This window comes from Maylandia zebra, linkage group LG6 (assembly GCF_041146795.1).
Source record: "Maylandia zebra isolate NMK-2024a linkage group LG6, Mzebra_GT3a, whole genome shotgun sequence".
In the NCBI taxonomy this organism is placed as follows: Eukaryota; Metazoa; Chordata; class Actinopteri; order Cichliformes; family Cichlidae; genus Maylandia; species Maylandia zebra.
This window is the reverse complement of record NC_135172.1, coordinates 28660063-28683873: the sequence shown is the minus strand read 5'-3', so window position 1 is coordinate 28683873 and position 23811 is coordinate 28660063. Positions and strand designations below refer to the sequence as shown.

At 40.5% G+C, this 23811-nt stretch overlaps 1 protein-coding gene across 5 annotated transcripts in view; it reads left to right on the top strand.

The window, feature by feature from the left end:
- LOC101464840 (phospholipid phosphatase-related protein type 5) overlaps nucleotides 1-23811 on the top strand; it is a 67370-nt gene that overhangs the window by 30140 nt on the left and 13419 nt on the right. The window lies entirely within an intron of this gene.

Genomic DNA, 23811 nt, shown 5'->3' with positions numbered 1-23811 from the left:
ATCTGTCAGACCTCTGCACTGGTGTGGGACCATGAATTTGTTTTTTTGGGTGCATTTCAGTTTCAGGATCCATTTACTTTTTTTAAAATTAAGCCTTGCTTTTTCTTTTTATCTGTTTATTTAAGCTTGTTTTTTCACCCTGGAATAAATTTTGGCTTCCATTATGGTTTTCTGCAATCGCACCCAAGCAAGGGTGATTGAATGACTAAGGCACTGGACTACAATCAAAAGCTCCATGAGGGTTTTTTTTTTCATAATATAATTATTTATTTTCCATTTGTTTTTCCATCAAGTCCTTCACATATTTTTGTTAGAAAAAATGGTAAGCAATAGCTAGTAGCACACATTAGCCTTGGTGAAAATTTGATTTGCACTGGTTAAAACAGAGTCCACTCCATCTCTCTGACCCAAAAGTCTGTTCTGAAGCTGACTGTGCTGAAAAGCAGTGCAAATCTTGTTAATCTCAAACAACCTGTAAGAACTGAATAGCACACACACCAGATTGTGTGTGAGTGTGTGCAGTACGTGAATGCTGCACAATGCTAAAGGGACACACAGAGAGGAAGTGAGAGGGTGAGTGAAATAAAGGCACTTGTGTGGTACTTGGCAAAAATGCTGTAGGTTTCAGTGCATCAGTGAAGGTAAGTGTGTGGGAGGATGACGGCACACATCTCCTCCGCGGCCACTGAAAATCATTTTTGTGTGTGAAGATAGAAAACGGCGTGTGTGTGTGTGCGCACGCAGTAGTGCTCGGATCTAAGTACTAGTCAGAGTAGCCTCAGGCGATCTCTATGACTTTCCACAACTGCAGATAATTCTGTTTTTACAGACACAGTATTCAGTGCAGAGCATGTAGCATCCCGCGTGTGCAATACATGTAGCAAATGCATTACAGGTGACATTTCAGCACTCATTTTAATCATCACTCAAAGCTGAAAGAGCAAGGTGAAGTGCTATTTGAACCATTTGCTAATTACGTGCATGTGTGTGTGTGTATTTGAGTGTATTTGAGTGAATGGAGACCTTATGTGCACATGTTGATATCACACTGCAATCCACCCAGTGGTAATTGCAGGCTTGGTGTGAGCTTTCACAGCACGTGGACACACACACACGCACACTCACACTCACACACAAGGGTGCGGCAAATGAATGAAGTTTTGAATGCAGAGGTTTATTTCTCCACCTTTTTTATGTGGGTCAGAGGCATAATGCTAAATACCTTTGCCCTTGAGAGCTCCGTTCTAATGCTGCTAAATATAAGCCTCTCAAACTGTGTGAGAAGGCACAGCGAGGGCGCTCTTTGAGAGGAGAGACGCAGAGACAGAACGAGTTCAAAACGCAGCAAATACAAACTACAACATCGAGGCAGAGAAATGGCGAAATGAAAGAAAAGAAAATGAAAAAGAAGTGTTAGGGCAGCCAAAAAAGAAGGAAAGAAGAAACAAGAGGCTCTATTCCAAGTTTGTTTTCTGCTGTCTGTTAAAGCTTGGGAAAAAACCTTCATGCATTATGCAATTCCATGTGACAGAAAGATGGGGATTGGGGCAAACCAGGGATACAGACCACATTATCCAGTCATGCCAGCGTTTATCAAGGGAGAGCTCTTGATGCATGAAAATCTGTATGGTGCTGTTGCCATCACAGGGTCTGAAGTGATGAAGGGGAACAATAGTGGGAGTGGAAGAGGACTGGCGAAAGCAAAGTAGCTTTGAATAAATGCAGCATTTGGGGGAAGGAGATGGTCCTGCTTGTCAGATGTCTGGGTGTTTGCAGATCAGCGTGATGAAGCTGGAGAGACAGGATACAGTGCTTTATTTTTTAATTGTCAATTTCCTTTCTTTTGCTGTTTGATAATTATCTTTTTGTCACAATGAGTTATTTTGAGATATTAAAAGAGCTCCATCAGTGGAGCTTAACACCATAAAATGAAGAAATGGCATAAAAATTAAATGCCTTTCAAGTCTTTTAGTGTCAACTCTTTTGTTTTTGCCACTGTTTGCAATAAAAACAGGAAATTGTTCACAAAATTAAACCTGGATTGTACAGAAAACAACAAATCGCCAGTGCTTATATTTCCAGTCTGTGTGCTGGGACGTATCAGATTAGGACATTTGACAGATGACATCGTGACTACTGGTTAGTATTCTCAATGACAAGGTGGCTATAAAAACAAAAAACCCTGCTGCTTATCATTTCAGAGAACATGATTTTGTCAAATGTAATGTTCTCACACCTCTAATAAGATAGCTTCTCCCTCAGGAAACTATCTTTTTAGAGTTATTTCTGTCAAAGGTGTCGAACACAAAAGCTGAACTCCTTCCCTGCTGATCTTTTTGGGCTCAAAGTCATTAAATGTGCTCTAACCTGTGAACTCTTTAGAAGACGTTTGCTCTCTGTAACCACAAACCAAACTCTTCCTGTAGCCGTCGCATTGAAATGTAATTATTATGTGATTGCAATGTTCAAAATTTGGTGTTTAATCTGGATTCATGTTGTGTTGTCGCCACCTACTGGTGGGCCTGAGTGTGGCGCTTTGTAGTGCGCATGCTTTGGGGTGATGCTCAATTAAGCGCACGTGTCACCAGAGACTGAAGGCTCGAGCCAGAAAGAGAATGCTGGCCTGTGTAAAGGGTGGAAATATAGAAGATATGGACTACAATTGCTCATGAATGTTCAGTAGAAAGGCGCACACGGTATGTTGGTGCATTTACTTTGTGTGTATGTTTTATTTGAGTTGTAATTTTTGTTCTGCTGATGTAATATCCGTGTTTTTCATTGATCATTTCACCATAGTTTTTCACGGTGTTTGCTGGTGAAAAGAAGATTAAAATACTGGCTGAACATCAGTTGGAGCATGGCCCTTTATTCTACTTCGAACATGAAAAACCTTCAGGAGCAGTTACAGTGAAAAACGTGGCCTGTTATGGAGCGAGCAGCCAGAGCCCTGCACGCCGTTCTTCCAAGACGGCAGCCCACATGGAAGAGTAGACTGTGAGTTCTTACATCAGCGAAACGTTTGAACGGCATAAAGAGATCTAAGAAAAAGCCAAAAAGAAAATTGTATGGTGTAGATATTGTACATTTGTTCATTTATTGAAAGTTTATTACTGTGCTGTTTGATATTTAAGGTAGTGTACTCTGGGTAAGTTTCCTTTTATTGTTCTAAGTTGTTGGTTCAAAACATTGTAATGGAGCAGAGTACACAAGAAACTCATATCCTTGAGCAAATACTTCTAGCCTTAGAAGATGAAAAGGCACAGTTAGAAAAGAAATTAGAAACTGAACTTGAAGATGCAGAAAGAGAAGAAGTTGAAGCACGCATAGGAGAAATTCATTGAGACCTTGAAATACACAAAATAGGGCTGCCTCAGCCATCATCTAAACCTGACGCAGAGGTGAGGCGGACAGACCGTCAAAGGCAACTAACAGAAAAAATGCGTGATTTTAAACAGACAGAGATAACAAGCAAAGAAAGAAAGTTTATGTCAACATATTTAAACTTTAAGGCAGAAATTCAGCTCACTAGGTCCAAACTTAAAGAAGAATGTTCTAATGTGAGTTAGACCTACAGCAAGATTATGTGGCTTTACGTGCACTGACTACACCATCTCAAGATATGAGAAGAAAGATGGATAGCTGTACTTCAGTTTCTGCTGAGATGATGATACTTCTGAAAAGGCGTTACGCTAGGGCTGCTCGATTATGGCAAAAATGATAATCACGATTATTTTCACTGAAATTGAGATCACGATTATTTGATGATATTTATTTAACCCTTTAAGACCTACCATAGAACCAAGTCGGCCAGAGCTTATATTATTTATTTTACATGCTGTAGTGCCATTTGTGGGAGCATTTCAAGTTGCTATACATCAATACAACTGTTATGGCCCATATTTTAATAATATGTATGTATTAAGGCCATAGTAACTACATTAATTGCAAAAAAGTGCAATAAACTAGAAAAAAATTGAAAATCGTTTTTGTTTGTTTTTTACATATATTTCTACTTGGAGAAATTTAAGAGGCTTATCCCTCAAATCTTTAAATACAAAAAAGTTGCAAAAAATAGTTTACAACAACAGGAAATTTATTTTGAGTGTCTTCATAGTTTTATTTTAGAGATACAGCAATTTTTATATACTGCAGGAAAAACAATCCTATGATGCAAATTTGCAAAGAAAACAGCAGTTGCATCAAAATAAACTATTTCCAGCAGTGCAATTCGAGTTCTAAGCATCCCAGAAACTATTCAGAAAAGTCAAACATGACTTATAAAAACACCAGTATAGGCTTTTAAGGCCTACAAGTAAAAAACTACATTTTCCGCCAAAATGACGTCACTTCCGGTTTCGGGCAGGAAATGGCGGACATGCGATAGTTCGCGTTGACGTCTTTTTCAATGTGGGTAGTGTTACGAACAGCTGATCGGATCGGCAAAGCGTGTTTCTGGATTATTATGTTTTTGTTCCTGCAAGCGCTTTTTATGCAATTTTTGCAAAGCTTTATGTGGAAGGAAACCGTGACCGAGGACAAGCTGATGGCATAAGATGTAAGTACAACTCCTCTGGTTTCATATGGAAAAAAATTTATTGCGCTAGCTTAGCGGCTTAGCGGGATTTAAAAATAGTTACACAAAATGGAGCTTGCTGCTCTGACCGGCTTTAAAGGGTTAACAATAACAATGTGTTGAATAATGACTTTAAAAAATAATATAAAATAGTGTGCAAATACTGATAACAGTGCAAATGTTTGCAATATAAGAAATAAATGAAAAATTTAAACATCTATGTTTAGTGTTTAGCAAAGTTTACACACTATGTCTACTTGATCCACGTCTGACTCTGCGAACCCATAATGTTTCCACACCACTGAAGTTGTTTTTTTTTACCTCTTTTCAACCAACGGCAGTCACTCTTCTCTCCAAATAACTTCTGCTTAGCTTTCCGAGCTTCCCTCGGGTCCTCTTAATTGTTGTGACGCGTGTTCGAAATGCAGAGCGGTGCACTCGATTTGCCACACGGAGCAGCGCGAGAGTAAAGCATGAGGGAGGGGCTAATAATCGGCTCAGTCATTTTTAATGATCGTTGAAAACCCAGATCGTAATCGTGATTAAAATTCGATTAATTGAGCAGCCCTACGTTACGCAGATGCTGACAAAGAGTTTGATGCAGGAGCTGTAAAAGAATCACTACTTCAGTTACTCCAAAGAGAAGGTGCAGAATCAATTTATGGCTCAACTGTGTCTAGAGCTGGAAGAAATAGCCAGCACAGCCATAGTCAGCAAGGAAGTCATGTATCTGCAAGGAAAGCAGAGGCAGCAGCACGACTGGCATCGAAGCAAGCTGAAATAAACAGAGAAATGGAAATATCTGCCCGGAGAAAGGAGATATTAGCTCAACAAGAGCAACTGAAAATGTTGGAAAATCAAAGAGATCTTGAGGTCATTCCGGCAGAATACAATGTATATGCTGAAGAGGAATCAAACATGAATGCTGAAATAAGAAATTGTGAAGTAAGGAGTACTTTGTCTTTCAGTCAGCTTCCTAAACCACTTAGCAGTCCCCCATGCACCCAAGTTCCTCAGAGCACTGCACCTCCTCACTCTGAAGGTAAATTCATCCTGACCTCACAAAGTGTTCACGCCCCTCACTATGATACTCAAGTGGTGCCAAAAGAAAGTGAGCCGTCTCTGGTGCAGGCATTAAAAGAGTCCTTAGTAATGTCTAGACTCCCAGTGCCAGAGCCGTTTACATTTACAGGAGACCCACTTAAATTTGTTGAGTGGAGCACTTGCTTTAAGGCGCTTATCGAGACTAGCTGCACAGATTCAGCCCATAAGCTGTTCTACTTGAAGAAGTACATTGGTGGAGAAGCTCTCTGTGTTTTAGAAGGGACATTTTATCGAAGTGACGAGGAAGCTTACAAACAAGCTTGGGGTGCTCTGAACAAACGCTATGGACACCCATTTGTAGTTCAAAGAGACTTTAGGGGAAAACTAAGCAGTTGGCCAAAGATTGGTCCAGAGGAGTCACTTAAATTGAGAGAGTTTAGTGATTTCCTCATTTCTTTTAAGAATGCTATGCCTCACATCCAAGGCCTCAAGGTTTTAGATGATTGTGAAGAAAATCAAAGAATATTGCTGAAACTTCCTGACTGGGCCACAACCTGCTGGAATCGTTATGTCACAAAATTACTGGATGAAGAAAAGGCATATCCAGGGTTTGCAGAATTTGCAGACTTTGTGGCTGAAGAGGCGCGTATAGCATGTAATCCAGTTTCTTCTCTGTTTGCCTTAAAAAACACATTTGAAAAACCTGAGAAAGAACAAAAACGTCTGAAGGCCAGTGTCCTGGTGACATCAGCAAATGGCTCTAAAGATGTGAAGAACACAACTACAGTTAAGAGCAACAGAAAATCAAAACCCAACCCTTCCTCAACTCAGAACAAACGGCAACTTGAATGTATCTGCTGCAAGCAAAATCATTTTATCTATAAATGTGCAAAGTTTACAGCAATGCCGCTTGAAGAAAAGAAACAGTTTATTAGGGACAACAATATGCGCTTTGCTTGTCTGCGAGTCGGCCACATTTCCAAAAACTGTCGACAGAGAGCAACATGTAATGTCTGCAGACGAAGCCACCCTTCTCCTCTCCATGAAGATCCTCCACTGGGAGATGAACCTGAACCACCATCAGAAGAGGAGAATGCAGCCACCGTATCGTGCAGTGTGAGAGTGGGCAACAATGATTGCACTTCAATGATTGTTCCAGTGTGGCTTTCTTCATCAGCGAAGAATCAAGAGACATTGGTTTATACTCTGCTAGACACCCAAAGCAGCAACACATTTATTGACCAAGATATTTGTGAAAAGATACAGGCAAGCAGGGAACCAGTGAAGCTAAAGCTGACAACAATGACTGACTGGTGTTCGATTGTACCTAGTCAAAGAGTGGATGGACTGAGGGTAAGAGGGTACAACTCAGAAAAGTTCATTGACTTGCCACCAACTTACACTCAAGAGTACATTCCATTGGAGAAACACACTATTCCAACTCGAGAGACAGCAAAAAAGTGGCCCCATCTACTTAGCATTGCAAATGAAATGCCAGATCTCTTGGACTGTCCTATAGCTCTTCTCATCGGTTACGACTGTGCAAGAGCGCTAAAGCCAAGGGAAGTCATACCAGGAAATGATTATGATCCCTATGCAATAAAAACAGACTTAGGGTGGAGTATCGTGGGAGCCATTAAGCCATGGAAAAGTTCGATGGAAGCAGCAGGGATCTGTCATCGTGTCACAGTAAAGGTGCTGCCATCTGTCACACCTGCTTCTGTGATTAAAGCACTTGAAAATGACTTTCTGGACACAAACCATAAAGAAGGGAGTGTATCTCAAGAGGACATTCAGTTTCTAGAGATGCTGAATGAGAGCATTCACTACAATGAGGAAGGCCATTTAGAAATGCCTCTGCCTTTTAGAGAACGCCCACAGCTTCCAAATAACAAGCAGCTTGCAATGTTTTTCTTGAAACGTTTAAAAGGAAAAATGGATAAGAACCCAAAGTACAAGGAAGACTACATCAAGTTCATGAATAGTGTCTTTAAAGATGGTGATGCAGAGGAAGCAGATGGCACATCAGGTAGTAACACATGGTACATTCCGCACCATGGCGTGTATCATCCCAGGAAGCCAGAGAAAATTCGAGTTGTTTTCGACTGCTCTGCTAAACACGAAGGCATCTCTTTAAATGACCACCTACTCACAGGCCCAGACTTGATTAATGCTCAGGCAGGGGTTTTGTGCAGATTTCGAGAGCATCAAATAGCAATTATGTGTGATGTGGAAAAAATGTTTCATCGCTTCCATGTCAACCCAGAGGATCGAGACCTCTTAAGGTTTCTGTGGTGGAAGGACGGGAATACAGATACTGAGCCTAAGGAGTATCGCATGCGAGTCCACATTTTTGGAGCGGCATCATCACCGGGATGTGCTAACTATGGCATGAAGTATCTCGCCAGGGAACAAAAAAAGGACTACCCACTGGCAGCCAGATTCATTCACAAAAACTTTTATGTGGATGACGGGCTAATCAGCATTGATTCAGTAAGGGAAGCCAAGCAGCTGGTCTGTGAAGCACAAGAGGTCTGTGCAAAAGGGAAACTGCGCTTGCACAAATTTGCATGCAACAACAAGGAGGTCATGAGCATTATCCCAGAAACAGAACGAGCCAGCAAGACCAAAGATGTAAACCTGAACTACTCTGTAATTCAAATGCAAAGTGTGCTGGGAGTAAAGTGGAACATAGACGCTGACGTGTTCTCATTCAGTGTAGCCCTCAAAGAAAGGCCAGGAAATGTGCAAACACGGAGTGGGATGGGATGATCCTATTCCCCCGGCACTAGAGACCAAATGGAAAGCATGGTTCGGTGACTTGGAGAATCTAAAAAGGATTGAAATACCAAGATGCCTTGTTCCTGAGAACTTCGGCAAGGTCAAAAAAATTGAGCTGCATCATTTTTCGGATGCCAGCAGAAGTGGCTATGGACAATGTTCATACATCAGGATTGTTGCTGATAAGAACGTGCATTGCGCACTGGTCATGGGTAAAGCCAGAGTGGCACCCACAAGAATAATCACTATCCCACACCTTGAGCTCACTGCAGCTGCAGTTTCTGCAGCTGTAAGTAACTTCCTCAGGTCAGAGCTCAAGCGGAAAATTGACGAGGAGTTTTTCTGGAACGATTCTAAAGTGACGCTTGGATACATAAAAAATGATGCTCGTGGCTTTCATGTCTTTGTGGCAAATCGAGTTCAGAAAATAAGAGACTCTACTGATCCGAAGCAATGGTTTTACATTGAATCTGATCAAAATCCAGCTGATCACGCGTCTAGGGGCCTCAAGGTGGCAGATCTGCTAAGCTCGAATTGGCTCACTGGACCTAAATTCCTATGGGAAAGGGAAATTGTCACAAACCAACATTCCCCTGATCTTCTTGTTGGGGACCCAGAAGTAAAGGTCCTGAAGACAAATGCCCTTGAAGAAAACAGCTTTCTTGAGAGGTTCTCAAGATTTTCCAATTGGGATACAGCTCTTAACGTTGTGGCAAGAATTAAAAGACTTGCAAGGAGAGATAACTCAGGACCCATTAGTGTAAAAGAAAGACAAATGGCTGCTTTTGTACTCCTCCAGGCAGCACAGAGGGAAGCCTTTAAAGAAGAGCTCAAATGGTTCAGTCAAAACTCAGCTGGACTACCAAAAACTCATAAAATGTATCAACTTGATCCTATTTTGGTAGACAACTTGCTTAGGGTTGGAGGAAGGTTGAGAAAATCCTCAGCATCATTTGCATTGAAGCATCCAGTAATCCTTCCAAAGGAAGGCATTGTCACACAACTCGTTCTTGACCACTGTCACAACAAAACGCAACACCAAGGCCGAGGCCAAACTCTGAACAAACTCAGGGAAAGTGGCTATTGGATCATAGGTGGCAGTAAGGTAGTGGCCAAATACATTGAAGGGTGTGTCAATTGTAGAAAAGTGTGTGGGCCAGCTGAAGAACAACGCATGGCTGACTTGCCATTTGACAGAGTGGATCCTTTGCCCCCATCCACCTACACTGGAGTTGATGTTTTTGGCCTCTTCTATACGAAACAAGGTCGAAAGGAATGGAAGAGGTATGGCCTATTGTTTACGTGTTTGAGCTCGAGAGCCGCACACATTGAGATGTTGGAGGATCTCTCCACTGACGCATTTATAAACGCTTTAAGATGCTTCATAGCAATCAGAGGCACAGTCAGACAGATTCAATCTGACCAAGGGACAAATTTTGTCGGAGCTAAGAACGAGTTCAAGAAGGGTCTGTTGGAATTAGACAAGGAGATGATTTCTACTTATCTAGCTAAAAACCAGTGTGACTTTCAAATGAATGTTCCTGAAGCTAGTCACAGAGGAGGCATTTGGGAACGACAGATCCGCACTGTTAGGAATGTCATGAGTTCTGTCCTAGCCCAAGCCACAGGGAGGTTAGATGAGACCTCATTGAGAACTTTCTTCTACGAGGCCATGTCAATTTTGAACCATCGTCCACTCACTACTGATACAATCAACGACACCAACAGTGCTGAGCCTTTGACGTCTAATCATTTGCTCACAATGAAAGAGTCTGTGCCACTTCCGCCTCCTGGTAGATTTGTAAGAGAAGATTTGTACGCCAGGAAGAGGTGGCGGAGGGTGCAATATTTAACAGAGTTGTTCTGGAGCAGGTGGCGCAAGGAATACCTAACCAGCATTAGTTTAAGACAACGATGGCATACTCCTAAACAAAATGTACAGGTTGGAGATGTAGTGATTTTAAAAGAGGACAATATTCCAAGAAATGAGTGTAAATTGGCAAGGGTGGTTGAAGCCAATGAAGATGATGATGGTTTAGTGCGGAAGGTTAAGATCCAAATAGGGCAAAAGGATCTGGGAAAGAAAGGTGAACGTTTGAAACAAGTCTCTTTTCTTGAGAGACCAGTTCAGAAACTAGTGGTACTAGTTAAAGGGTCTAAACTACAGTGAAGTAGTACAAGGGTTAAGAACACAAACATAACATTTTTGTAACATAAGTTGATGTTTGATTGTCAATTTATTAAAAATTACAGGATTTAATTTTGTTTAACACATGTAAATAGAAATCCTTTGTAATTTTGGTGGCAGTGTAGCCGTCGCATTGAAATGTAATTATTATGTGATTGCAATGTTCAAAATTTGGTGTTTAATCTGGATTCATGTTGTGTTGTCGCCACCTACTGGTGGGCCTGATTGTGGCGCTTTGTAGTGCACATGCTTTGGGGTGATGCTCAATTAAGCGCACGTGTCACCAGAGACTGAAGGCTCGAGCCAGAAAGAGAATGCTGGCCTGTGTAAAGGGTGGAAATATAGAAGATATGGACTACAATTGCTCATGAATGTTCAGTAGAAAGGCGCACACGGTATGTTGGTGCATTTACTTTGTGTGTATGTTTTATTTGAGTTGTAATTTTTGTTCTGCTGATGTAATATCCGTGTTTTTCATTGATCATTTCACCATAGTTTTTCACGGTGTTTGCTGGTGAAAAGAAGATTAAAATACTGGCTGAACATCAGTTGGAGCATGGCCCTTTATTCTACTTCGAACATGAAAAACCTTCAGGAGCAGTTACACTTCCTCCTGTGGTAACATGCGGCTACTTCACAACAGTCAATCTGCTCAATTAGATGTCAGAAAAGAGATGGAAATGTCAGCTGTAACTGCAGCCGGCAACAACTAGTCCTCTGTTTCTCCATCGTAAACACTTGTGGATAGGGAAATTGGTTTCCCTCTTTACTCCCAGCTCAGGTGTAGACTTGCAGATTAAATTGGTGGAAGGGTGTGGGTGAGCCCAGCAACAGTGGAGTTCTCATGTATGAAAATGGTCCCCATCATACTCCTTGACAGAGCCTTTGTTATGCTAATGTTTCGAAAATTATGATGTTCAGAAAATCCGGGCTTTTCCTGTTCCCATTTATTGCCTTTCTCTATTCTATATTTACCTCCTATTGTTATTCTAATCAGACTTGTCATCTTTGACAAGCAGCCCAAAAGGAATCTGCTCGCACACATGCACACCAATGCACAGAAACATACATACTCATAAACTGTAAAGGAAAGCTGAAACGAGCGTCTTTCGTGGATCACGACGGCTCTGAACTCATACTTTTGTACAGACATTTCGGATTGATTGCAGTTACCTTCTGTATTTTTTGGACACTCGTGCACACATAAGCCTAACATAACAAAATAATCATATACAAATTGACCAGAAGTTTGCATACTGCTAAGCCTGGGCACAATCCCTCATGAATAATGGAGTCACATATGAAAGACAGAAGAAGACTGAGCAGAGCCACTGGGTGAGAGGACAGATTTGAGTGTGACACTGAAACTCTTCCAGTATTTTCGTTCCAAAACCATGGATGTTGTAGTTGCTGTGAAAAGGTGCTTGTAATGCTGCCGTCACTGTATTTTCAGTGCTTATTGTTTGCACTCTCTAGTTTACTTGATTATGTTTGATTAATCCTGTGTGTTTCAGTGCTACCTTCTGTGTCTGTTGCCATGGTTTGCTGAATTGCAGTGCATGAGAGCTTTAAACTGTATATAACACATAGATGTGGACACTATGATGTCACCTATATTTTGTTTGTTAACTTTTGAAGCCTGTGGTTGTTGATTTTTCAGAGCTAGAAGTCACCACGTTTTGCTGACAGAGTGCATGTGAAGTTTTCAGCAAACTTGGTTAGTGCTTTCCATCCGCAGACTGGAAGAGTGTGTCAGATGAGTGTAATAAACATGCTCCAAAATGAACCAACACTACAAACACTGCAGAGAGGCCCAGACTTGAATTACTGGAGGTGAAGCCTAGCTGACAACTATCAGGGGCCTGTGTCAGCATCCACCTGTCAGTCAAAGCAGTCAGACCCAGATAATCCATAACTTTAAGCCTTAGTTTAAACAGATGCATTTAAATTAAGGTTCCACCAAACCATTTTTTCCTAAAACAGGCTATAAACCTGTTTATTTATTTTAACGTGGGAATCTATGGGGATTGCGTTTAGAGTCAGCCTCAAGTGGCCATTCAAATAATGTAGTTTTTGGCATTTCTGTCTTGGCTTCATTTTTCAGCCCCAGAGGTTAAAAAAATGCTTTGATCAGTGTAATGTATGCCTTAGTAGCTTCATTTGTGAGCGGGACCTTAAATATTTCTGGGGGCCCTGAGAGGCAGCAGTGTTTCTGGTGTGACTTAATAGTCACACAAAGCACACATAGCAGTGTCTGTGTGCTTATCAATGCTAGAACCAGGTTAAAGTGAAACAAACTTTCCTGCACGCAGTCCAGTATAAATATTTTTCTGGTTAAAATTACTCCACAGAGATAAGCAGAGAATGTGAAGGCAAAATCACAGAAGACATTCTTGCAGGGAACAGAGTGAAAGTGGCTGTACACTGATTAGGGAAATGATGGGCAAATGTGTACTGTTGGCATGAGTAGATGAGGGGGCTGGGGAACATTGGGAAAAACTCAGAACAGCTGCTTGAGGGTGAGGAAATGGCATGGTCTGGAACTACCAGAAGGACAAGAAGTAAGTAAAATCACAAAATATTAGCCTAGTACTTTCTCCTTGTCATAGATCAGCATTAGAGAAGGTATTAAACTGTCAAAAGGTGACTATAATTAGACTGGCATTAACAATTGTGAAAAAGGAAACACAACCTTCTACATATCAGCACATAAAAAATTCACCTGGTTCTCACCAGATCTTAAAATTGGGTAAGTACAGCCTCAGATGAACAGCAACAAATCACGATGTCATTATTTATTTAACAAAAAATGCAGAAGCAATGAGGAAAAAACTACAGAGCCTGTAGCTTGCAGAAGCAGCTTTAGCAGTACAACCTAAACTAAAGTAATCACTTTCAGGGACATTTATTTATGCACAGCGCTCTCAAAGCCCCAACATAGCATTTCATTGAGGTTTAAGTCGGCCATTGCAAAACCTTGATGTAGATTTACTGCTGTGCTCGGGATCATCCTGTTCCATGACACAGTTTTGGCCAAGCTTTAGCTGTCGGACAGCGGACCCACATTTTACTTTAGAACCCTTTGACATCATGGTTGACCCGTCGACTGCAACGTTCTCCGGTCCTGTGGCTGTGAAACAATCTCAGATCATCCTCCCTCCATCACTGTAGTTAACAGTTGGTGTGAGGTGTTTGTGCTGATATTGTGTAATTGGACTTTTGCCAAACATGGTGCGGTGCATTATGGCCAAGCATCTCCACTTTGGTCTCGTCTGTCCAAAGGACATTGTTTCTGAAGTCTTGTGGTTTTCTCAGATGCAGCTCTGCAGCTGCTGCCATGTTCTTTTTCGAGAGAACAGCGTCTCCTGCCAGCACTTCCAAACAACAGATTTTTTTTTTCACATTTTTCTCCAGTTGTCAAGAATTTTAACATCTAACTAACTGAGGCTCGTCTGAGAAGCAGCTCTTGTTTTGTTTTTGTTTATATCTTTGCAGTTTCTTTGAGCATTGCATGGTCAGACATTGGGGGTGAACTTTTTCCACTTGCAAATAATCTTTTTCACTCTAAATGATAGGTATACAATTATTTTGAAATGGCCCTGTCTCAGATGTCTTTCCTCCTTTACTATTGTATTAACACATACCTTCATTTTTCAAATCTGCAAACATAATTAAATGGCATTACTGTTTATCTTAGTAGGCACTCATAAAACTACACATAACTACACAAATATTGGGGAAATCAGTTTATGTTTTATTTGTCTGGGAAAAAAATATCTGCCCATAAATCAAATTTTATATGTCTTTAAAATCCTGTATCAGTTGGGCAAACACTGTTTCTGCGTTTGGTTTAGTTTTTTTGTTTAACAGATAATAACAATTTAATATGTGATGTGATGTTGTTCACCTGAGGATGTATTTACCTAATTTTAAGACATGCAATGGACCTGATGTTTTGTATTGTGTCCTGATCCTTAAAACCTTTAAACTGCAGTAGGGTCTCAAGGACACTTATACGTGTGGATTGAAATGATAGAGAAGTCTTCCAATTTATAGATAATCCATTCTACTTCCTGTGCATCAGTTATCTGACTGTCACTGATGAATTATTAGAATTATAAGCTACTTTTCATAATCTAAAGGGGTTTGCACTGGTAAAAAAAAAAAGTTGTAAGCTGTTTGACCAGTGACCATCAAATCACAGTGTCTCGAGATCATTGGCGAGATCATTGCGTCATCATGTGTATGAGGTGGAGCAGTGGAAAAAAGGGCAGGGATAATAAGGGATAATCACAGCTTTATCCTGTCACTGCCAGTCATACTTGGTTGAGGTCTGAAAAATGAAGACAGAAGGGCCCATGCTGATACGCCTGACCAGCTATCTGCTCCCATTGTGATAGCCTGTAAGACATGGTCTAACCCGCAGATGAGAACCCTAATCCCCCAATATACTCGCACTCTGGTAGATTAGCTGCAAAGTCTCTTCCCACACTGAGCCAGGATCCCTCAGTTTCTTCTTAAGAGGACACAGATGGAAGGAAACTTATATGGGGAGAAGATTATGAGTATATGGAAAGAGAAATAAATAGAAAAAACAGAGACAAAGCAGGAAGAGGACAGGGAGGGGGAGACTCAAAGAACGAGAGAGATGAAAATGCAAAAGAAACAATAGAGAAAATGGGAAAGGAAGAATATTGGGGTCATAGTTAAAATCTTAGAGGATTGAGAGAAGGCAAGAAAGGACTTTTTTTTTATTTATATCAAAGAAAAACAGTGAAAAATAGAGATGCTTCTGGTAGCCTACTTTCTCCTCCACAAAGACCTGAGAAAGCCGGCCTATAAAAATAAAAACAGTAAAAACAGAGCTAGAGATACAGAGAAGGATGGAGAGAGTGTGGGTGATGATGAAGCTAAATTGTCATGGTTACCATTGCTAGTCTGTGCGAAGGCTGGCCGTGTATCTGCGTGCGTGTGTGTTTAAAGTAGAGCACTGGGCTTGCAGTGTCAACAGATGTCATGTGATATTTGCAGAAGGCTTATGTAGATTGAGTGTAATCCTTATGAAGGCTTTTTTCTTTCAATTTGCTTCTTTCCACATTAACCAACGAAGAGCCGTTTTCAGCATTACATCATTTTTAAACTGTGGATAATTGTAAAGGACATCTATCAAGACGCGTTATAGACACAAACCGTAAATACATAGAGCAGGAATGTAGCACTGCATCAAATGTGAGTCACTCTGAGCATTTCACGGTGTAAATGGATAGCTAAATTTACTGTTTTCTCACGATGTGCCCGAGGTGTTAGCGAAGAAAAGTCCTCGCAAATCTGGAACAAAAAAAAGGGAAGGAATGGATGCATCGGTTTACATTTTCACACTCTGCCTCAAGCTTTACATGCTTTTTATACGTCGTGACGTCAAACCAACATTTAATGCTGCATCACTGATTCCTGATTGTTGTTACTCACAGTGCATCCTGCGAACGAGTGTGTGTGTCTGTTTTCTACGTATATTGTGTGTCCGTGTGTGATATGATGTCTGTTTTTGAAGGAGCTCTCGTATATTTCTTTGCGGAGGGGCTGAGAAATTGAAAGTGACGCTTGACTGAACACCCTGGATACATCTGATGTTACAGAAAAACATGAGTTTGCAGGTCCTGCCTTTACAGACAAAGCTGACGATTAGATGCCTGTTAACGGCTCCGTTGTCTTACAATACATTTCTGAAAAATTAGGTTTTCAACAGGCTGTTTTTCTCTGATGTTAACATAATAACGATCACCCTTTCATCCTTTTTGATGTTCGCTCGCTTGTGAAGCAAGAATGAGTGTGCAGAGTCATGCTTACAAAAGCAGGCAAAAGCACATCCCACAATCAGCTGTCACTCAGACCCAGGCAGTGTTTTGGTTGTTACTCAAGAAAAGTAATGAAGTACGTAGCATAATTAAAAGCAGAGAAAGCCACGAGTACTCGTTACGTTTTTGTTTCTCTTTAAAATGACCTGAAACACGTACATAATAACCAGCTAACAATAGAAATCTCAGGCTACAGGCTCACACACCAACACAAATTCCTATCCTAATGAGGATACACGTACCATCTTTTCTTCAGTTTTTACATATGAACACCAGCACAAAGACACTTCCTACAAAGCAAATTCCACAGTGATTCTTTAGAAGCATGAACAAGCAGAAATGGAGGCTTCAAGCCTGACTGCTCGTCACTGCTTTAGTTACCTGTTGAAGTTCAGGCTCTAGCTGGGCAAGTTACTTTGAAAAAGTAATTAATTATAGTTACTAGTTACTTCTTCAAAAAAGTAACTGAGTTAGTAACTGAGTTACAATATTCTAAAAGTAATTAATTACTTGAAAAGTAACTATTGCGTAACTTTAAAAAAACGTTTAACCCTCTGGGGTCCAGGGTATAATTGGCCATTTTTAACTACTTTTGATTTTCCCTCCACATTTTACCTTTAAAAAGGAATTTACTTTGCCTTGTTTGGTATCATTCTTTTCAGCACAACCTCACATGTCTGAATTTACAGTTGTGTTTTCATTTTGATATACTGTATTACCACAATAAAATCAGACAAAAATCGTAAAATCAGAGTAGAAAAAGTTTTCTTTTTTTTACTGTAACAACCACAAACATGTTTAGTGAATCATATTTCATAACTTTAAATGCAAATGTAAATCTTCAATTTTAAAATCCTATGCACAAGTTTTGCAAACAAAGTTATTTGCATCCATTTACCTTTTACCTCAATTTTTTAAATAACCATTTCAAACTATTTACAGAACAAATCAGCTGTTCTGCATTAAATAAGATGCCACACAAATTATTTGTGCCACTCCAAAAAAATCATTTCTGTCCACTATGAAGGAGAACATCACAGCCTGATATCTGCAGGTCTGACAGCAGCAGGCGTATCACTCCTGTTTCTACCTGGAGACAGCAGTTGCCTCATTGTTCTGACACACAACACAAAACTATCCACAACACTACACACTAACTACACAAGACAACGCATTAACTACACACTCCAAACACGCTAAACACAAATCTCTCACATCTCAAAACTCGCTCTCTCTCTTTTTCTGCTGTCTCTCCCTCTCTCTCTCTCTCTCTCTCTCCGTCACTCCTAAAACGTCCCCTGTTGTGTTTTTTTCTCTCTCATAAGCACAGAGTGCTTGCTAGCGCTGTCCTTAGACAGTAAACGCGACTAAGCTTTGAGGGAAAAACCAGAGTCATTTGTATCATGACTCTGGTTTTGACTCTATCTACACAATTTGAAAGCTGGTATATATCACCTTGTTGCTTTGTCTTTAAGTGGTCATGTGACTGGCTTACCACAACTACTTTACTCTTCCTCACTCAAACAGCAGCACTCATGTGATTGTATGTATATAAGATGCGGTAAGCTGAACACAGCTTCAACCTTCTGTTTGTTGAAAAATAGTAACGGACCGCATTTTCTCAGACAGTCTCGGTCGTTGTGTCCTTGGGCAAGGCACTTCACCAGTTGCCCACTGGTGGTGGTCAGAGGGCCTGGTGGCGCCAGTGTCCGGCAGCCTCGCCTCTGTCAGTGCGCCCCAGGGCGGCTGTGGCTACACTGTAGCTTACCATCACCAGTGTGTGAATGTGTGTGTGAATGGGTGGATGATTGTGTATAGTGTAAAGCGCTTTGGGGTCCTTAGGACCAAGTAAAGCGCTATACAAATACAGACCATTTACCATTTACGTTACACCCAAAACTGGTCACAGAGAGCCCAAAACGCCAATTAAGATCAACTCAGCCTCTTGATTTTGTTCCCTCACTTTGAGCGAACACATTCATGTTCTCATTCCTGTGCCACCTCTGTTTCCCTGGATGTCCTTATAACTTTTTCAACCTCTAGTTGTCAGGGCTGCACATCAAAGACTCCACAGCTACTCCCTGACTCGCAAAGTCACACTAACGGGTTTTGCTGTACACAGACACCTACACATTTGTGCACAACACATGAATAAATGTGCCTATTTTCTCAACAAAGAAGGTTGTTTGGTCTCTGTGACAGGAGAGGGCAATTTGTGACACTCATTCATCATTTCTCTTTTTAGTGCCCCTCTCTGCTACCCCATGTTCTGCCCTCCACTATCTCCGTGTCGTCTCATTCCCACACCCTGTTGCGTTATCTCTCTTCAGGTATTTTTCACACAAATGCCTGCCTGTATCCTGCCATCTCCTCTCACTACCTGAGAACTCTTTTATCCCTCCCTGAATAGTCCTACAAAAAAATAAATATGGCCTAAAAAACACAGCAACTGCCTCCAGAAAACAGCCAACATCTGCTCAAAACTAACTGACTGCCAAGTCAGATTTTCACATTGCTTCAGTGGATTTTCAGTCCACCAAGACTGTGCGAATTAAAGTTAATGTTGGCAGGACTCAGACACCTGTCTCGTTGTGGGGATGAACAGAAAAGTATTTGACCAGCATAATATAATCTGCAGTATGATCATTGCTTTAACAATGTAACAGATAGCTTTAAGATGGCCTTAAGATGTTTATGCATACAAGTTATTATATTAATTTTGTATTCCAGGTGCAGTTATAACTATTTTATACATATTGCATATCTGTGCTTATTTGAGTTGATGTTCAGGTTCTTTAAAGGTCTTAAGCTTCACTGACGTGACTGTTCAGGTGATACATGCTGAGGGAAAACTAGAACATAGAAGGAATTGCAATACATGCTTACAAAACACTTATATCAGGTCGTTTTATATTAAGGTTTTAGTAGAGGTTCTTGGTTAAAACATTTATTTAGTAGAAGACATACACATAGTCTCAGTGAGCTTCTGGTCTAGTGAAAGGTCAGAAGTGCAACAGGTGAATTGAGAAAGAGCATTTGAGGACGAGACACAGCAGGTTGGAGGTGAAGAGGTGACACAAAGAGCATGTGAGGTCAACACATACACACACATGAGTTAGATTTATTTGGAGGAGAGATTAGTCATGTCTGGTTGTAACTGCAAAAGTGTCTCGGTAAAAGAGGAACCGTCCTTGTTGTCTCGGCAAGAAAGAGGAACAATTTACTTTAAGATAAGAACGGAAAGTACCAGCCATGAAAATAGAAGATGATCTTCTGGGGTAAAAGCCATTGTGGTGTTGATCTGATCTATGTATAAAATGTATCTGTGACGCATGAAGGGGCGTCAGTAAATCAAACCCTGATGCTATAAAATATCTGTTTATGCTTTGATTAAGTCGAGGACTACTGGCTGTCTGCGTACAGAGTGTCTTCCCACACGTGTGTTCATTAAAATCATTGTTGGACCAAGAGCTTCTGGACCAAGGGTGGTTTGTACTCTCCCTCCTCAATTGTGAACCTTAACATCGTGTACTTGTGTTTTCATACTGTTACAGCCTAGCCTTGCTCATTTGGAGTCTCCTAAATCAAATCAAATCAGTGCATGTCGGAATTTGTTATACTATATCCCACTTTTGCATGAATACATATGGTATGTGTTGCCTCAAAAATACCTTTCAGATAGACCTCATGATGGCTTTGAAAGCAACCCATAAACAATCAGATTGATTTTCAATCAACATAATGGCACCAGACACCTAAAGCATGGAAAGCAGGTTATATTTTGCTTTGGGCTGCATGCTGGCAGTCTGGCAGCTCCCATCCACATTGTTCTGATCTTAACAAATTCATTGAACCTCACAAATACTTTCAAATTACCCAACGATGCTTAGCACCATTAGAGTCAGATTATTAGCTTGGAATCAGTTGCTTTGTATTTCTGAATGCTGTTTCACCTCATTACCTTCCTCTAAACTGGAACCTCCTCACAAAGCTTGTCACCTGCTTTACTATCTGTTTGTCGGATAATAATATTTCACCCTTTTCATATTTGCACCAACCTTCTTTTTCTCTCTCTCTCTTTTGGCTTGGTTGACCATATGTGTGTGGTTGTGGTTGAGTATTTGCTATTGCTAAAAAGCAGAGATTACGATTGCGATATCTTCTATGGGTTTAATTTGCATTGCTGTAAATGCGAGAGGAATATACTGTTGCTGCTTTAGCAGAGTTTTGAAGTTTCACAGAAATTCTGCTGACATGAAGTTGTTGTCAGAATCAAATCATGCTGACAGAAGATCTTGCTGCTTGATTATAAAGCATTTTCAAGCTTTCTCTATGTATTAATGTCATTTATACTGACAGCAAACTGTGTGTTTTCAGTATACTTTTCCATACATTAACTTTGTTTCAGCTGTTTTTTTTACATTGCAACTGTTCAATTGCATTTTACACACTCAGTACTGGCTGCTATCACTGATACACTGGAAGCCTGGAAATACTTCTGTGTGACAAAAGTTAAATCTAGAGTGTGGTATTGTATGTATGTAAATAAGCATTGGGTATGTGCCAATCCTTGCACACAATGTTGAGTAAGTCTATCAGCATCAGATAAATCTCTCTGTATTTATTTATTTTTTTAATAGTGTGCAGTTTTAAATTTTGTGTCTGCAGTTGCATTTCCGATGTGGCGCACCTGCCGAATACTGAGCAACAATTCAACCAAGGATTTTTCTCCATGATGGGCCATCCTGTTCATACAAAGCACCAGACCGCTCATTCTGTAGCTTAGCTCCACTGGTTGATGTAATAAGTGACAGACTAGTTATAAATATCAGTGATATGTTCATCCGTGTCTGTGTGTGTATGCTTTACGGTAGCGTGTATTTTTTCGCCCTAAATGTTCCTACCTTGCAGCGTTTAGCTTTGTCTGGTTTAAGAGCCTTTTCTTTTTTTCATTGCTGATATAGAACAAATGCAAGAGCCCATCAGGATATTTGTAAGTGGCCCGACTGTCCATTTCATGGCCACATTCATAGTCTGGCACCCTTTACATCAACAAGTAGTGCTGCAAAATAAGCGGTCTGCTCGTTTGCATGAGCAGCCTGGGATGGAGGCATATTGCTGAATTAATGCTTCAGTGTTCCTGCGGAAGAGAAGCAGGCAGACAGTTGGTTTGTCCATCCATGTCCATCTTTAGTGTTTTCTCACTCTCTCAATTGACTATGCAGCAAGAGATTCGTGCTGACATAGTCGTGTGCAATGTGTGGGTTCTGAAAGAGCTCTAAACTCCTGTTTGCAATGTGAAAGCTGGGCAAGGTGACCGGTCACACCTGGACAAAACCATCCTCAGAACACAGTGCAATGACCCACCCAGTGCATCTTTTGTTAGCAAGCAAAGACTGGTTTGCCTGAGCTGAAGAGGAAAGGAATCCTATTGGTGGAGAAGGATTAGGGTACGGCACTACCAGATTTTTAGAGCCTATTGTGGAAAAAAAAAATAGGACTTTTTACTGATACAACAAGTAAAAAAAAGATATTTGTGAGTGAGAATTACAGTCTAAGAGAGAAAGTGATCGACTGCAAGGATAAGCAAAAACATGCACATGTGTTGCACACCACACATTTAAACCTGTGATAATATTATTAATCCTTTATTTATTATTTAAAAATCTCATTTCCAAGAGAGACCTGGCATCACTCTTTCAGTGATTGTTTTTAACGTCGCTCTTAATGATCTGTTATTGTATATTTCTCACATACTGGTACAGAATATTGTATTTGTTTTAATTGTTATGTGGTGCATGTGTTTTTGAATTTTTGCTGCCATGATGCCAGGTCTCTCTTCATTCAGTAAAAGCACAGTACTAGTATATTATCAACAACCAACAACAGGTGCCTATTTACACAGCTAGCAACTACCATTAAAAAAACAACATTAGCATTCATTTGAGGTAATATACTTGGCAATATTAATTCCATTATTCATTCTCTTTTATAACTGTTTAATCTGAAAGCATCCATTAACTACTAAGAGAAATATGTGACTCTGTTAAATGCTGGACTATGTAAACTGAGTGACCTTTTTAACGCTTTTGCAATCCAAAAAAAAAAAAAGTCACACAGCACTTTATTCTGCAGACTTTAAGCACTTTATCTATCACGCACACATGCACGAACATCAAACTCATGGATGTATCTGAGGCAGTTTCGTGTGCAGTATCTTGCCTGGGGACTCTACAGAATACATACTGGATGAGCTGGGGATCAAACCACAGATTTACTGATTAGTCAACACCTTGCTGTCTCTCCTGAGCCCATAGCTGCTAACTGTGTGCCTGCTGTTTGTAGCTGAACAGGCTGAATATGGGGAATTTTATTGTGTATCGTTGGAAATGTTGGAAAGCTATGACAATGAGACAAATACAAATTAACTCTGTATCACTGAGGGGAGCCCTCTCAAACTGCAAACAATCCCCATGTCTTTTTATTATAAAGTATTTATAAGTGTAGCTTTGATATATGTGCTGTGATAATAAGGTACTGTATATTACTATGTTTCAAACATACCTTGTTCAACAAAATTAAGTTAATACTTGATCATCACAGTGTTACACAAAACTTCATGGATGTCAGTCTGTTCAGTTAGGAAGCAGAAACCATTGTGAATCCATTTTATTTCCTCCCAGTGCAAATGAAAGTGACTGGACAAGCAACAAGACAACCAAAAAGGAAGTGGTTTAGCAGGAGATGTGCCATTACATGAGTAGAGCTGGGGTGACAGAGTGGTAGTAGGACCAGTTTCTGCTCCTTTGTGCGAGGAAGAAGAGGAGGCACAAAATTGCTTCCAGCAGGTTACTAATGTGCATGTTCCTAATCAGACTCTGAGAAATAGTCTTTATGAGGGTGGCTAACAAGTGCTAACATCCTTAGTGGGTCCTGTGCTCACACTCAATCAGCATTCGCCAGAAAATCCCAACACTGGTAAGTCTGCTGTGGTGCTCTGTCCTTGTGTTACAGCATGTGTCCTGATAAAACTGCCACACTCTTGAGACTGTGCTGCAACAGTAGCAAACCTTCTTGCAATGCCACATATTGATGTACAGTCCTGGTGGAGCTGGACTACCTACTGATTACTATGAAGAGACTTCTTTGTTAAAAGCTAGGGAAAACCAAGACTACTTTTTAAAATTTCCGTTCAGAAGTTTCACTGTGATTAAAGTCGGGGTTTTGTGGAGCAGCAGGAAGTTACTTTTAGTGAGGTCGGTGTGGGGGAAAAGGATTGAAACCACATAATTCTGATGACAGCAGGAGACATGTAGGGGATAACAATTCAGTTGGAACCCTTCCTGTGAATGTCAGTGTGAACACAGCTT